The sequence below is a fragment of the Mytilus galloprovincialis genome, chromosome 9, assembly GCF_965363235.1.
Source record: "Mytilus galloprovincialis chromosome 9, xbMytGall1.hap1.1, whole genome shotgun sequence".
NCBI classification, from domain to species: Eukaryota; Metazoa; Mollusca; class Bivalvia; order Mytilida; family Mytilidae; genus Mytilus; species Mytilus galloprovincialis.
In genome coordinates this window covers 7,453,547-7,469,673 of record NC_134846.1, presented here as the reverse complement: position 1 = coordinate 7,469,673, position 16,127 = coordinate 7,453,547, and the positions used below count along the sequence as shown (strand labels likewise).

The following is a 16,127-nucleotide window of genomic DNA, read 5'->3' as shown; positions in this document are numbered from 1 at the left end:
AACTTTTCTTACAGACAGTATGGTATGATACAAAGATTTTTGCCTTTTTAATGAAAAACTTGAATGCAATTTTAGTCTCAACAGGCTTATATCTAAACCACTTGCTATCCTACAGAAGAAAAGAAAGATATTATGTGAGATGGAACAGGTACAATAGACATTGCAAAGTGCTTTTGATACAAATTTAGTGAGGTCTTTATTGTGGACTTCAAATTTTATGTACCAAGAACCCCACTTTTGACTTCATCCAAACAGGGCGTTAAGACAAGGGTCATTTATACAACACATTTTGTACATATTGTCTGAGATAATGTTCTTTTCTGTAGATTCTGAGTTCATAAACAAGCAAAAGAACTAGATTAAGGCATAGAAACACAAGTATTGACACATGAAAACCTGTCAGATAAAAAGTCAGGATGCCATGTATGCATCATTATTGAAAAAGCCTTAAAATGCCTATTTTGACCATAAAATGCCAAAATTGGTCATTTTTGCAGAAATTCTATAAAATAAAAGTGTAAATCCTTTAGTTTCATGCTATTTGACAAATTGAAACCACCAAATCATTTAGGGAAGTTGCCAAAGTACAGATTCTATATTTACAGACTTCACCTCTTAGGTCCGAGAACACAATTAATTCGTAGTGCATTTCTTTTAGAACATAAATGAAAATAAAAAAAATCCCACCTGCGCTTTCTCAATGAAATTTTTACAGTGTGTTGAACTATTTTTGGGATAAATTATATCAAAAATATAGAAAACTTCATCGCCTCTAACTCAAAATATGGACAATTTTGTGTTTAGGGTGTCTTGAAATCTTTTGACAGCTTCCGAAGTGCTAATTTTTAACCTTTTTCAGCTGGACCAAATCACTACTTTCCTGTAAAATTCTGAACCCAAATTTTTTTACAGTGTAGTTTCACCCCCCTACTTACAATTTGAGGCATTAAACATGGAGAAATAAATTTGGAAGGGGTATAAAAATTATTGGCAAGTAACCCACTGTTAACACTAGGGACTCTATTCGTGAACAACGAAAATCAAGGGACGACAATTGTGGTCTCACACCTAATAGGATAGAAAGAGTTGACAAATCTTAAAAAAACTTGGTATGACCAAAGCTTAATAAATTATAACACTGCTTGCAAAGTTTCATAACAATAGGATATATATTATAGACAATATGCTAAATTCTATACTCATCTTTGCGTGTTTAATTTTGACGTTAAAATTGAATAATTTCAACTATCAACATTTTGGGCTTTGAAAATTAAAATATTGCAAAAAAATACTTTTTAAATGCCCTAATATATCATTTATTATGTACTAAAAGCAATAGAGTACTCATTTGATATATCAGACTTAGCATAATTATTCAAAAGTCAAATTTATATCAGCCTGGGCCTAAAAATTGAGGTTTTTCAATGAAAGGGGGCCTTACATGAAGATGTAATATTTTCCAGCAATTTTAAATTTGTGAAGCTTTTAGGTTATAAATAATCCTTACATATGTATTGAATGTACTTTAAATGGAAAGAAAAGTCACAAATAACATATCATATTACTCTAAAAGGGTCTTAAGCCAAGTAAGACTGGAAAGAAATAAGGGTCAATTTAGGCCGTGCCACATATTTACATTAAAAAATGCATATTGAGGCTATAAGAAATAAAAAATTGTGTCTTTTTTATCATTTCTATACTCATGTGACATGATACAACAAATCTGAGCACAAAAAGGCTCTTGCAATTAACTTTTCTTACAGACAGTATGGTATGATACAAAGATTTTTGCCTTTTTAATGAAAAACTTGAATGCAATTTTAGTCTCAACAGGCTTATATCTAAACCACTTGCTATCCTACAGAAGAAAAGAAAGATATTATGTGAGATGGAACAGGTACAATAGACATTGCAAAGTGCTTTTGATACAAATTTAGTGAGGTCTTTATTGTGGACTTCAAATTTTATGTACCAAGAACCCCACTTTTGACTTCATCCAAACAGGGCGTTAAGACAAGGGTCATTTATACAACACATTTTGTACATATTGTCTGAGATAATGTTCTTTTCTGTAGATTCTGAGTTCATAAACAAGCAAAAGAACTAGATTAAGGCATAGAAACACAAGTATTGACACATGAAAACCTGTCAGATAAAAAGTCAGGATGCCATGTATGCATCATTATTGAAAAAGCCTTAAAATGCCTATTTTGACCATAAAATGCCAAAATTGGTCATTTTTGCAGAAATTCTATAAAATAAAAGTGTAAATCCTTTAGTTTCATGCTATTTGACAAATTGAAACCACCAAATCATTTAGGGAAGTTGCCAAAGTACAGATTCTATATTTACAGACTTCACCTCTTAGGTCCGAGAACACAATTAATTCGTAGTGCATTTCTTTTAGAACATAAATGAAAATAAAAAAAATCCCACCTGCGCTTTCTCAATGAAATTTTTACAGTGTGTTGAACTATTTTTGGGACAAATTATATCAAAAATATAGAAAACTTCATCGCCTCTAACTCAAAATATGGACAATTTTGTGTTTAGGGTGTCTTGAAATCTTTTGACAGCTTCCGAAGTGCTAATTTTTAACCTTTTTCAGCTGGACCAAATCACTACTTTCCTGTAAAATTCTGAACCCAAATTTTTTTACAGTGTAGTTTCACCCCCCTACTTACAATTTGAGGCATTAAACATGGAGAAATAAATTTGGAAGGGGTATAAAAATTATTGGCAAGTAACCCACTGTTAACACTAGGGACTCTATTCGTGAACAACGAAAATCAAGGGACGACAATTGTGGTCTCACACCTAATAGGATAGAAAGAGTTGACAAATCTTAAAAAAACTTGGTATGACCAAAGCTTAATAAATTATAACACTGCTTGCAAAGTTTCATAACAATAGGATATATATTATAGACAATATGCTAAATTCTATACTCATCTTTGCGTGTTTAATTTTGACGTTAAAATTGAATAATTTCAACTATCAACATTTTGGGCTTTGAAAATTAAAATATTGCAAAAAAATACTTTTTAAATGCCCTAATATATCATTTATTATGTACTAAAAGCAATAGAGTACTCATTTGATATATCAGACTTAGCATAATTATTCAAAAGTCAAATTTATATCAGCCTGGGCCTAAAAATTGAGGTTTTTCAATGAAAGGGGGCCTTACATGAAGATGTAATATTTTCCAGCAATTTTAAATTTGTGAAGCTTTTAGGTTATAAATAATCCTTACATATGTATTGAATGTACTTTAAATGGAAAGAAAAGTCACAAATAACATATCATATTACTCTAAAAGGGTCTTAAGCCAAGTAAGACTGGAAAGAAATAAGGGTCAATTTAGGCCGTGCCACATATTTACATTAAAAAATGCATATTGAGGCTATAAGAAATAAAAAATTGTGTCTTTTTTATCATTTCTATACTCATGTGACATGATACAACAAATCTGAGCACAAAAAGGCTCTTGCAATTAACTTTTCTTACAGACAGTATGGTATGATACAAAGATTTTTGCCTTTTTAATGAAAAACTTGAATGCAATTTTAGTCTCAACAGGCTTATATCTAAACCACTTGCTATCCTACAGAAGAAAAGAAAGATATTATGTGAGATGGAACAGGTACAATAGACATTGCAAAGTGCTTTTGATACAAATTTAGTGAGGTCTTTATTGTGGACTTCAAATTTTATGTACCAAGAACCCCACTTTTGACTTCATCCAAACAGGGCGTTAAGACAAGGGTCATTTATACAACACATTTTGTACATATTGTCTGAGATAATGTTCTTTTCTGTAGATTCTGAGTTCATAAACAAGCAAAAGAACTAGATTAAGGCATAGAAACACAAGTATTGACACATGAAAACCTGTCAGATAAAAAGTCAGGATGCCATGTATGCATCATTATTGAAAAAGCCTTAAAATGCCTATTTTGACCATAAAATGCCAAAATTGGTCATTTTTGCAGAAATTCTATAAAATAAAAGTGTAAATCCTTTAGTTTCATGCTATTTGACAAATTGAAACCACCAAATCATTTAGGGAAGTTGCCAAAGTACAGATTCTATATTTACAGACTTCACCTCTTAGGTCCGAGAACACAATTAATTCGTAGTGCATTTCTTTTAGAACATAAATGAAAATAAAAAAAATCCCACCTGCGCTTTCTCAATGAAATTTTTACAGTGTGTTGAACTATTTTTGGGACAAATTATATCAAAAATATAGAAAACTTCATCGCCTCTAACTCAAAATATGGACAATTTTGTGTTTAGGGTGTCTTGAAATCTTTTGACAGCTTCCGAAGTGCTAATTTTTAACCTTTTTCAGCTGGACCAAATCACTACTTTCCTGTAAAATTCTGAACCCAAATTTTTTTACAGTGTAGTTTCACCCCCCTACTTACAATTTGAGGCATTAAACATGGAGAAATAAATTTGGAAGGGGTATAAAAATTATTGGCAAGTAACCCACTGTTAACACTAGGGACTCTATTCGTGAACAACGAAAATCAAGGGACGACAATTGTGGTCTCGGACCTGATGCCATAGCGTGATTTTTGTACGTCAAATATCATTATAACCATAAAGTAAGTAATCCTATAAAATTATCGTTTAACTGCACAATCACTTAATATTTCATTACATAAGTAAATATTTTAACAGTTTCTACTAAACACACGTGCATCCACTAGTACTATGGCGAACTAAAGATTCTTAATATATTAACAAAAATATATTTCTCATAATTGGTATACTTATGTTGAGGGCTCAATCGATAAATAACACATGCCATTTTAACAAACCACTTTGTTCTTACAGGGATTGAGTCTAGATACTACTAAGCTATATTTTTTTAAGTGTTCTTTCACTATCTCGGATAGCCAGTTCAAATGTACTCTAATCGTACAATGTCCGACATTATTGACCATTAAACATGATTAATTAACAAAGTTGAACAAAATTCATCTTTTCAAAATGTGAAATAAAATAAAGTTCATAAATCAAGTGTGTCTCGATAAACATGGGAGTTTTGATGTAATATTAAAATATATAACCATTTTCTCCATGTCAAACTAGATTATATTTTATTTTTGTTTCTTGTATATTTTCTAAAATAACAAATATCAAAATATGGAAATGTGGTATGATTGCCAAAGATATACACTATACTCCATAGTGTGAATCAGGGGCGTAGCTACCTAATAAGGCTCGACATACATACATTTGCCAATCATATACTAGTACCCCTTTGGAATAAAAAAGTTAAAATTACACATTTTAATTCTAATGCGTATTATTATCTACTTATGTTACAAACGCCGATCAGTACCGTACCCTTCGGTAGGATTATTTGGATTTTATTGACAATGCCCGTTTCATCAGCAACAAGTGAAAGATCCTTCAGTGCGATGCAAGGCCGCATCAAGTCCTACCTGAGATCGACAAAAATATACTCCTATATATATACTAATATATGAAAACTGTTGTTTCTTATTTGTGTTTGCACGGTAACTATGCATTCTGTCCTGCTGGTTAAAACCGGGTCGCTTTTCGTGCTTTTTTAAGCAAAGTATTTGTCTAGAGCAGGATCGCTTAAATAATTATTTAACTGTTAGTTTAGAAGCCAGGTCTAGAACTACAACTATTTTAAACGATCTAGAATAGGGTATTCGTTTTCTGAGTGTGTATAGATCACGGTATGTTTTTCAATATTTTTGTTAAGAACAGGGTATGTTTTTCAATGTTTTCTAGTTAGAACAGGGTATGATTTGGCAAGTGCTGTCGGCACAGTTCTACTCGAAAGGATAGTCAGTATCCCTCATCCCGGGGGGGGGGGGGGGGGGTGTAAGTGCCAATGAGATAACTCTCCAACCAAGTCATAATTTGAAAAAGTAACACTGTCCCATTATTATGAGGAATGGTGAATGAATGAACTAGTTGAATATGTTCATTGTAAGAAATACGCGTGGCATAATGTAAGTTAAATAATGAAAATTTTAGTTAATGAAATATCGAAGGAACATTTGTATGATATATGCCCCAAGTTCATTTCCTACTGAAGAACTTTAGCAAGATGCCACTTTATAATCAGTACTCAATTTTAAAAAGCTTAATTACCTTTTGAATAAAATAGTCAACTTTCTATAAAAAAAACTAAGTGCCATATTACGCTAGCTTATGTATATGTCATGATAGTTCATTATTGGCATCGATTTCCAGAATTTAGCATTTTTACATGAATAAGTATCTAACAGATATGGGAAATGCAGTTTAAAGCATTTCATTGTAGGTGTTTAACTTTACATCAATTATTCCAATATTTTTACAAGCTTTTTAGCACGGTAAGCAGTTTGTCTTCTAAATATGACCAACAGTCTTTATAGAGAGATAAACTGTCATAAGAAAAATTTACCCTTTCAAGACCCAGTTTAACATTTTCATTTATAGTTATTATTAACAACTATAGGCCACAGTACGGCCTTCAACAATGAGCAAAGCCCATACCGCATTTGGGAGACGAGCGACTTTCTAATCTATTTTTTCTTCAACCGACACCTCAATGTTGATGTTGATGCGAGTATAACTGATTTTATTGACCAAAAAAAACTTTTCAAAAAGTCGAAATTTCAAGATTTTGAAAGTCAAAATTACAAGATTAGAAAAGTTAAGATTTCGAGTAAAAGTCGAGATTTTAAGATTTGAAATGTCAAAATTTCGACTTTGAAAAAAAAAGTTCACTGCCAATTTTATTTTTTCTATGTCCCTAATACGCTTCCGTACAGAACATTCGTGGTAGTCAACACATACTTAAACTGTGGTGCTTGTACTATCTAGAATTATAGCACAGTAAGAATAAAGAGATGTCGCCTAGGGCATGTGTTACATCTTCATAAAACCCCTCAACATAAGTAGCAATTAGAAAGATGTATCCTTGTTATTTTACTAGAATGTTTTCCTAACGGTAATACCAGTAATTGTAACGTGTTGTTTTGAAGTAGAAACTATTTAAGTTATAATTCTTTAGTGACTTTGTAGTTAAACAATACATTAGTATGCGTATGATAACAAAACATGACTGGCAAGCGAGAACCATTATATTATTTACGGTTATCATCAATGAGAAAAACTCACACCGTTTGGCTGTCCCAAACATGATAAGTATGAAACTATTTAATTGAGAAAATGTACGGCCTTATATGTAACAAAACAATTTACAAAAGAAATTAAATAACAAACATAAACCAACGACAACCCCTGAACTATAGAGTCCTGGCTTGGGACAGTTACATATTCTATAATTTGGTTGATTTACACAGGTTTGAATATGCCAGCTTTACTCTCACCTGGGACTGTGGTTTAACGGCAAAACAGAAGAAAACACTATACACCATTTATTAAAAAAACATCGACTAAAAAATATATAATATGAGATTCAACAATAGGATCATGACTAAGGAGTTGTTGAAGGTTAGACCCCAGAGGTTGTAGGCTTTATCCTAATATAAAAAAAGAAGATGTGGTATAATTACCGATGAGACAACTGTCCATAAGAGACCAAAATGACACAGACATTTACAACTATGGGTCACCATACGACCTTCAACAATGAGCAAAACCCATACCACATAGTCAGCTATAAAAGGCCCCGATAAGACAATTTGAAACAATTCAAACGAGAAAACTAACGGCCTTATTTATATCAGTAAATGAAGTCGGTTTCCAACAAAAAACGTAAAATTGTACTTGGTGCTTTTCTGATATGAACACGATGTACATGGGTACAATAAGACGTCAACGGAAATGCGTTTAGACCAATGTTTAAATACATGCATTGTCCTCTTGGGGTATATGACTTATAGCTTGTTCCCATCTGTTGAAAACATTACATTGTCGCAAATTCGGGATTCGATTCAAAATAAAGTGCCATTTAATTTACTTCTTCAGAAAAATAGCATGGCCTGGAAACTATGGCATGTTGCATGTTGTATATATAAAAAAGAAGATGTAGTATGATTGCCGATGAGACAACTCTCAACAAGAGACAAAATGACACCGAAATTAAAAAAATATAAGTTACCGTACGGCCTACATACTAACAAACGAGAAATCTTACGGTATAATTTATGTACAAAAAAATGAACCAAACGCATCAACAAATGACAAACACTGAATTACAGGTTCCTGACTTGGACTTGCACGTTGGTTTAGAACAAAGCAGTCAATATTTTAATATTTTCAAATTAACATGTTCTTGTCCTGATATATTTGTCACTGAACGTAAAACACGTTATCATCATCATCGAAATCTTTTACTCTCTTTGATAAGTTTATTTTCAATGTTATATAAAGGCTACTTATGGGTCTGCAATGCAACAAGAAACTCCCCCCCCCCCCCCCCGGCCAAGGTGCGGGGGGGGTCCTTGACCTGACCCCTAATCAAGTATGTATACTAGTGTTGATTTCACCTCGCTTTATTTGCAGTGCAAAATATGTTTAGGGGTTTTCTGGTTACATTAAAATCTAACCCGAATAATTCAGTCGTTATATATTCCGCTGATCTACGAAGGCTACGTGTGGGAGAAAATCGGACACGGAAAGGGCTTGAATTGTTCGAGTTAATTAAAGTCATCAATATTGATGGTCTAAGACCAAAGAGAAGTAACTCAAATCATATCAAAGTGTTAACTTTGTTTGGCAAATCCCGAATGGTTTGAGGTTCGAGTGGTAATTTGTAAACAAAAAATCGTGGAAATTTATAGATGATTGCGTGTAACTGTGTTAAATGCCTAGCCTTGGACAGACAAAGGACACAATGCGTTCGAGTCTGTGCATCTTTTCGTCCAAGGCGCTGAACAAAATTTTGAAGTAATTGTTCCAATGCCATCGGGTTTTTTCCTAATTTAAGGAACGCGTGAAAAATCTTCGGGCTCTGTTCATTAAACGCATATATACGTGATATGTGTATTAAAAAGGCTTATGTGTAAAAGACAAAGATTGAAATGGAGACACACACTTTTTGAGAAAGTATTGTAAACGCTACTTTAACAACACCCTGACATCCATGTTCAAGACATAATCTTTCAATCAGTTTAATTGAGGTCTGGAGCTGGCATGTCAGTTAACTGCTAGTAGTCTGTTGTTATTTATGTATTATTGTCATTTTATTTATTTTCTTTTGTTACATCTTTTGACATCAGACTCGGACTTCTCTTGAACTGAATTTTAATGTGCGTATTGTTATTCTTTTACTTTTCTACATTGGCTAGAGGTATAGGGGGAGGGTTGAGATCTCATAAACATGTTTAACCCCGCCGCAATTTTGCGCCTGTCCCAAGTCAGGAGCCTCTGGCCTTTGTTAGTCTTGTATGATTTTAAATTTTAGTTTCTTGTGTATAATTCGGAGTTTAGTATGACGTCCATTATCACTGTACTATTATGCATATTTTAGGGGCCAGCTGAAGGACACCTACGGGTGCGGGAATTCTCGCTACATTGAAGACCCATTGGTTGCCTTCGGCTGTTGTTTGCTCTATGGTCGGGTGGTTGTCGCTTTGACATATTCACCATTTCCTTTCTCAATTTTATCATCTATAACTAATAATGACTTTTTTTAATATGAATATAGCCATATAAAATGAACGAATGTTTTTGTTTGTTGTTGTTGTTGTTTTTTTGTTTGTTTGTTTGTTTGGGTTTTTTTTTTTTTTGGGGGGGGGGGGGTATTTGTAATTTTTCTTTAGCTATGATATTGTACAATTCATAATTATTTAATATTGTTTGTGTGTGTCTTCATATTCTTTAATTATACATGTTATAAGAGAGCAAGCATTTAACTTCGGAATTGGGGATTTTTTTTTGTTGGAGACAAAAAAATGTTGTTAGCGCTAAGAGCGATACCTTATTCGAAGCTATCAATCAAATTTAACACTTTAAAATAATAGTAAAATCTGGATTAAGAATTTATCGTTGCAAACATACTTTTTTCTTCAAATTGGGAATCATAATATTTTTAGGAGAAAAACATAACCCCCATACCTTTGAAGTTAAGTGGTCGTTCCCTAATCATATATGAAAGAGAACTAGGCAAGTTGTGCGTCTTATCCTTTATGTTGTTCGTAATTATGGCTATATCAAATGAAACATGTTTAAATGATGGAATTCAAAGACTTGAATATTTGTATTTTAATTGACTGCTTATTAAGTTGACACGAGACTGGTAAAGTTAAGACGAAGGTTGGCCGGTAAATTCAGCGTCTGAGTAATTATTGTAAAAAGATGGGGTATGTTTCCAATGACACAACTACCTACAAGAGACCAAATGACGGTGTTTATATAGATACAATGTATATTATATAGATATATTAGGAAGATGTGGTATAAGTATATTATATGCATATACTCTCTATACCAGAAGATCAATAACATGTAATATTTGCCACTATACGTTGAATTTCAATATATTCATCATGCCTTATATTAAACAAACAGTGACATTAAATAGTTGCCATTATTCGTTAAACATCAACCAATCCATGCCTTATGTTATACGAACAGCGATATGTAATATTTGCCACTATATATATGTAAACCTATTTCTACGTCTCTTTAATTCTCTATTTTCTCACTCATAAACAAGCAACCGTTTCGAATGTCATCATTTCTGAAATTCCTTTTACATGATGTAACCTTACATTCAATATGCATACATGTACATCACATATATATATATATATATATATATATATATATATATATATATATATATATATATCAATTTACAAATGACACGGAAATACTGAAGGATATAAGTACTTGTCATTTGGACTTTGTTATATTGTTATTTAATATTTATATTTCCTCTTTCAAAAAGCTTTGACACATCATTTTTTATTTCTTCCTGAATTTGTCGTCCTGTATCATTCGCTAGGTATGTATTTTATTGCGTTTTAACATGCATAACTATTTATTCTGATTTATTTTTCAAATTGTATATAAAGTTAAACTGCCTAAATATTTGAATAAATCTAATTCAGTTGATGTAACACATATACATTTGTATGACTGATGTACCCATATTTTGACTATTTTATTTATTGTGTCTGTTTATTTAACGCATCAATGTAAAAATATCGGAAATTGATGAGACTGTCATTAAAGTGAGAGGGTTAGCGCTATAGAACCAGGTTTAATCCTCCATTTTCTACATTTGAAAATGCCTGTACCAAGTCAGGAATGTGACAGTTCTTGTCCATTCGTTTTTGATGCGTTTTGTTATTTGATTTTGCCATGTGATTATGGACTTTCCCAATTGATCTTCATCTAAGTTCAGTATTTTTATGATTTTACTTTTTTTGTAAAACCAAAACGCTGAAAACAATATTTGGAAATATCTGTATCAATAACTTTTTCAAGCACTATACAAATATATGTTTTTAATCATTTAGGATTCAATCACTGTTTAATCTGTCCCTCTGACTTCATTTCACATCGTACAATTTTTACAAAATCTTAAAATATGACAAAAAAGAAAGTATCGAGGGGTTATAGTGGTTGTTGGGGTCTTAGTAGTTCATCTATCTGCCTGTCAACTCTGGTGTTGTGAGTTCGAATCCTACTCGTTTCAAGTGCGTTCGACTCTAAAAGGGGTTAAAATAAAATAATCACCACAATCAATCAATCAACATTATTGAACTGACAGATATTTCAGTTGTTGTTTCATATGGTATATTGTCACACCACTGCCCACGTAAGGGAAGGTTTGGGCACCTGCTAACATGTTTAAGGCCATCACATTATGTATGTGCCTGTCCCAAGCCAGGGGCCGGTAACTGAGTGGACGTCATTTGTTGCTGTATATTATATATGTTTTACGTATTTTTTTGTACATAAATCAGACCGTTATAGTTTTCTCGCTTAACATTGGTCATTTGGGAGCCTTTTATAGCTTACTTAATATGCAGAAAAAGGTTTTACTCATTGTTGAAGGTCGTACGGCAACCTCAGGTTGTTATTGATTTCTAGGTCTCGCGTAAAGAGATTTCTCATTGGCAATCATATCACATCTCCTTATTTTGATAAATATAAACCTCTTATAGTACTATGTTACTTTTTACGAACTAAATAAATACGTGTTTAACGGGCTTTATTATCATTCAATCGTTACAATAGTTTCTTCCGGTGACATAAGTAATGTTCCCATTGTATTACTTTTCACATAATTTAATTCAATCATCTTACAATGTACTTGTGTTACTTGCATCCTGTTTATTAAATTATATATGATGGGGTTTTTTTTTATAGCTTAAGGTCACATTACATTCTTTTTCGTCTTAAGTTTAATACTTTCTTTTTTACAAATCTCAGTTTAGTTTAATAAAAACAATATGTTCTTATGAATTAAGGTCCAGATGGAGTGACAGACGGGAAAATCATTAGCAAACTAACAGAGAGAATAAATAATATTGTGCTGGAAAACTAATAATAGATAGTAAGAAGGAAACAAGGAATAAAGATAAGAAAACAATGACATAAAATATCTAAAAAAAACAACAACGAAAAAATCTGAAATCATAGATATGTTCATGAATACATGATATAATAATTTTTATTGAGCATCATAAAGTTTGGTGATGATTTATGTATTTTTATAACTATAAGTACATAACCCTTTGTATGATTCTTACATTTTGTACATGAACTGAAACTGAACAATGTGGTCTGCTGAGGTTCAGGTATTTTGTCAGATGTTCAGACTCCTTTGGTTTTTCCTTACGATACAGGGTAAAATATTTGGCCGCATCTCACCCACTTTCCTTTTGATTAAAGACTTCAATCAGTCGTTAGATAGATATAAGAAGATGTGGTATGATTGCCAATGAGACAACTCTCCATTCAAGTCACAATTTGTACAAGTAAATCATTATAGGTAATCGTCTTCAACACGTGGCCTTTGCCCATACTGGACAGCAAGCTATAAAGAGCCCCAAAAATGGCTAGTGTAAAACCGTTTAAACTGGAAAACGAACGGTCTAATCTATATAAAAAAAAACGAGAAAAGAGAAACACTTATGAAACGCATTATATAAAAAAGGAGATGTGGTATGATTGCCAATGAGACAACTTTCCACTAGAGACCAAAATGACACAGAAATTAACAACAATAGGTCACCGTATGGCCTTCAACAATGAACAAAGCCCATACCGCAGTCATTTATTTATACATGTATTTAGCATTTGCATTATTTGAGTCTCGTATCGTAAGATCGTGTTGTTGAAGACCGTACTTTGACCTAAAATTGTTTACTTTTACAATTTGTTACTTGGATAGGGAGTTGTCTCACTGGAAATCATATCAAATCTTCTTATATCTATATAAGGTAAAAGTCTTATGCTTCCATTTTTTTTTTCAATATCAAATATCTGAAAAATGAATTCTTCAGCCTATCAATAGTTTTTAGCTTTTTTTGTTCCTTAACTAATATCAGAATTTAAGTATCAATATTAAATTCCAATTCCTTTTTTTTTTTTAATTTCACATGAAAAATCTTAGAGGAAGGAGTTCAAAATAACTATAATTGAGTAAATGCATTTAATATGATATTACAGATATTTTCCTGCATATTTTTACCATGGCTACATCATCAACGTCATTTTGTGATATATGTGAATCACGTGGTACTAGAAAAACTGCAATCATTTGGTGTTCCGAATGTGATGAATTGTTGTGCCACGAATGCACCGAACACCACAGTATCTCAAAGTCGTCCAAGAACCACACAACACAATCGGTAGACGATTACAAAAATTTACCATCATTTATCCTGACTGCTACTGACAAATGTAATGTGCACAGTGGCAAATACGAATTTTTCTGTCCAGCTCATGACGATCTCTGTTGTGTGCAATGTTTACATGATAAACATAAAGATTGTGACCAGTTATTTCCCCTTTCTGCCGTTATTCATAATGTCAAAACATCCGCCTTCATGAATGACATTGAAAGTACTGTTGACGAGTTACGGAAAAACTTCAATTTACTTATTGCCGAGTGTGACGAGAGTATGGAGGCCCTCACGGCGACTATGCATAAATGTCGGAAAGAAATTAAAGAACTACGGCAAACAATTGATGACCACATAAAGAAAATTGAAAAACAAATTCTCGATGAACTGACATGTAAGTTTAACCAATGTTTATCAGTTAAAGAAAAACTAATGGAAGATCTCGAGAAAGCAGCAGTAAAAGTCAAACAGACCTCAAATGATTTGATTAACATGAAGAACCATGCTTCAGAATTACAGGTCTTTCTTGGTTTACGGGACATTGAATCGTTTATAAAAGAAGACAAGTGTTTCATTGAACATTTGCTGCAAACTGATACACTAAAACATTCAGAATGTAAGTTCGATATTAGTCCTGCTATTTTTTATATTACAAGTGACTTAACTCTTTTGGGAAAACTCTCAATAGAAGAAAAACCGATAATTTTGTCGCTTGAAGTTTTGAAAAAGAAAGAAGCCCAGGCTATTCGATCTCCCGGTTATATCATGCACCAATATTCAATAAAAACACATTGGCAAATTCATATTACCGGAGGGAAGAATGCGCAACGTCTTACTGGTTGTACAATGCTTCCGTCCGGGGATATTGCTATAGCAGACAAAAACAATGACAGGCTTCTTATATGTGATCCCCATGGTTATTTAAAAAAGGAAATAGCAGTAATTGGTAGTCCGGTTGATGTGGCGTATGATTCTCAAAACCAAGTCGCCATCTCTCTGGCCAATAAAGCTAAAATTAAGTTTGTTAACACCGAAACTGGAACAACTTGCCATAAATTATCCATTCCAAGCACCAGCTATGGTATTTCGACCTCCATCGGATATGACCCGCATCACTCTGATTATAAAATTGTTGCGCGTATCAAAGATTTCGGTTTCCTAATCACTGATAGAGCGGGCAAGAAAAGTAAAATCGTAGAAAATCAAGGAGATGCAATTTTGTACGTTTCATACAAAGACGAAAAATTGTATTTCACGAAATGGGATACCAACAAAGTGATATGCTGTGATCTCTCAGGGAATATAATTTGGGAATTTATGAATGACATTCTCCAGAAACCATGTGGGATATCATTGGCGGATGATGGTAATATGTTTGTAGCCGGTTTTGAATCCAACAATATTGTGATGATCTCGGAGGATGGCAAACACTCGCGAGAACTTGTGACGGAGTTAGACAGTTTGAATAACCCGGCTGCTATTCATTTCAATTCTGTGTTAAACCAATTGGTTGTTGTAAACTTAAACGACGGAATCTGTAATGTGTTTGAAATCAATCGTTAAAAAAATGTTCCTGGAAATTCTCTACGTTTATAAAATCATTAAATAAATATGATAATATTAGTGTGGTTATAGATATCAGTGTTGTGAACAGACATTGAAGATGAAGCAAGCGTTTAACCTAGCTCATTTGAAGATATTGCTTGAACACTGTTCTACGAGCTATAGTTTACCCTTTATTTAATAAACAGGTTCAAATTGTATACTTCTTGGTCAACAGATTGAATACGACTCTAGTGCATCAATATGTAAAGGTTTTAATGACGTGGATTTATTACGTAATGGGGAAATAATTCTGTCCGTCTCTTCAAATTTTATGGAATAATGATATACGTTCATGAAGATGAATCATGAGGTTACAAGTGTATTCAATAGTTTTACTAAATTTCATAACAAACCGTATAGATCTATAATAAAACAATGGTATTTAGCAAAACAAACTTAAAGTAGAGGATATAAGTCGATACATGTTTAGTCATAACACACTTGAAATAACAAATAAAGCGTAGTTTTAAACTGACTAGATAATACGTAGTACTTTTCGATTGAGACTAATTCTAAAACTTATTTATATTCCGATTCAAAACCAACATCAATCGTTCATCGTATTGCAACACCAGTTGCAGCATAGTTAAAAAAAAGTACTATTTGGGAATCCAAATACCTAGTCAAAGTCAACTTTTAACTACACTAATAACATTTTAGATTTTAAATTGATCGGCCAAATAGGTACTAACCTTAGTTAAAAAAAAAAAG

General features: G+C 32.6%; 1 long non-coding RNA gene across 1 annotated transcript; it reads left to right on the top strand.

Annotated features, from left to right (window-relative positions):
* Positions 1 to 10,865: 10,865 nt before the first annotated feature.
* LOC143044344 (uncharacterized) lies at positions 10,866 to 15,434 on the top strand. Its single transcript, XR_012968650.1, has 2 exons — positions 10,866 to 10,957; positions 13,636 to 15,434. It is a non-coding gene; the product is annotated as an uncharacterized LOC143044344 (long non-coding RNA).
* Positions 15,435 to 16,127: the final 693 nt, after the last annotated feature.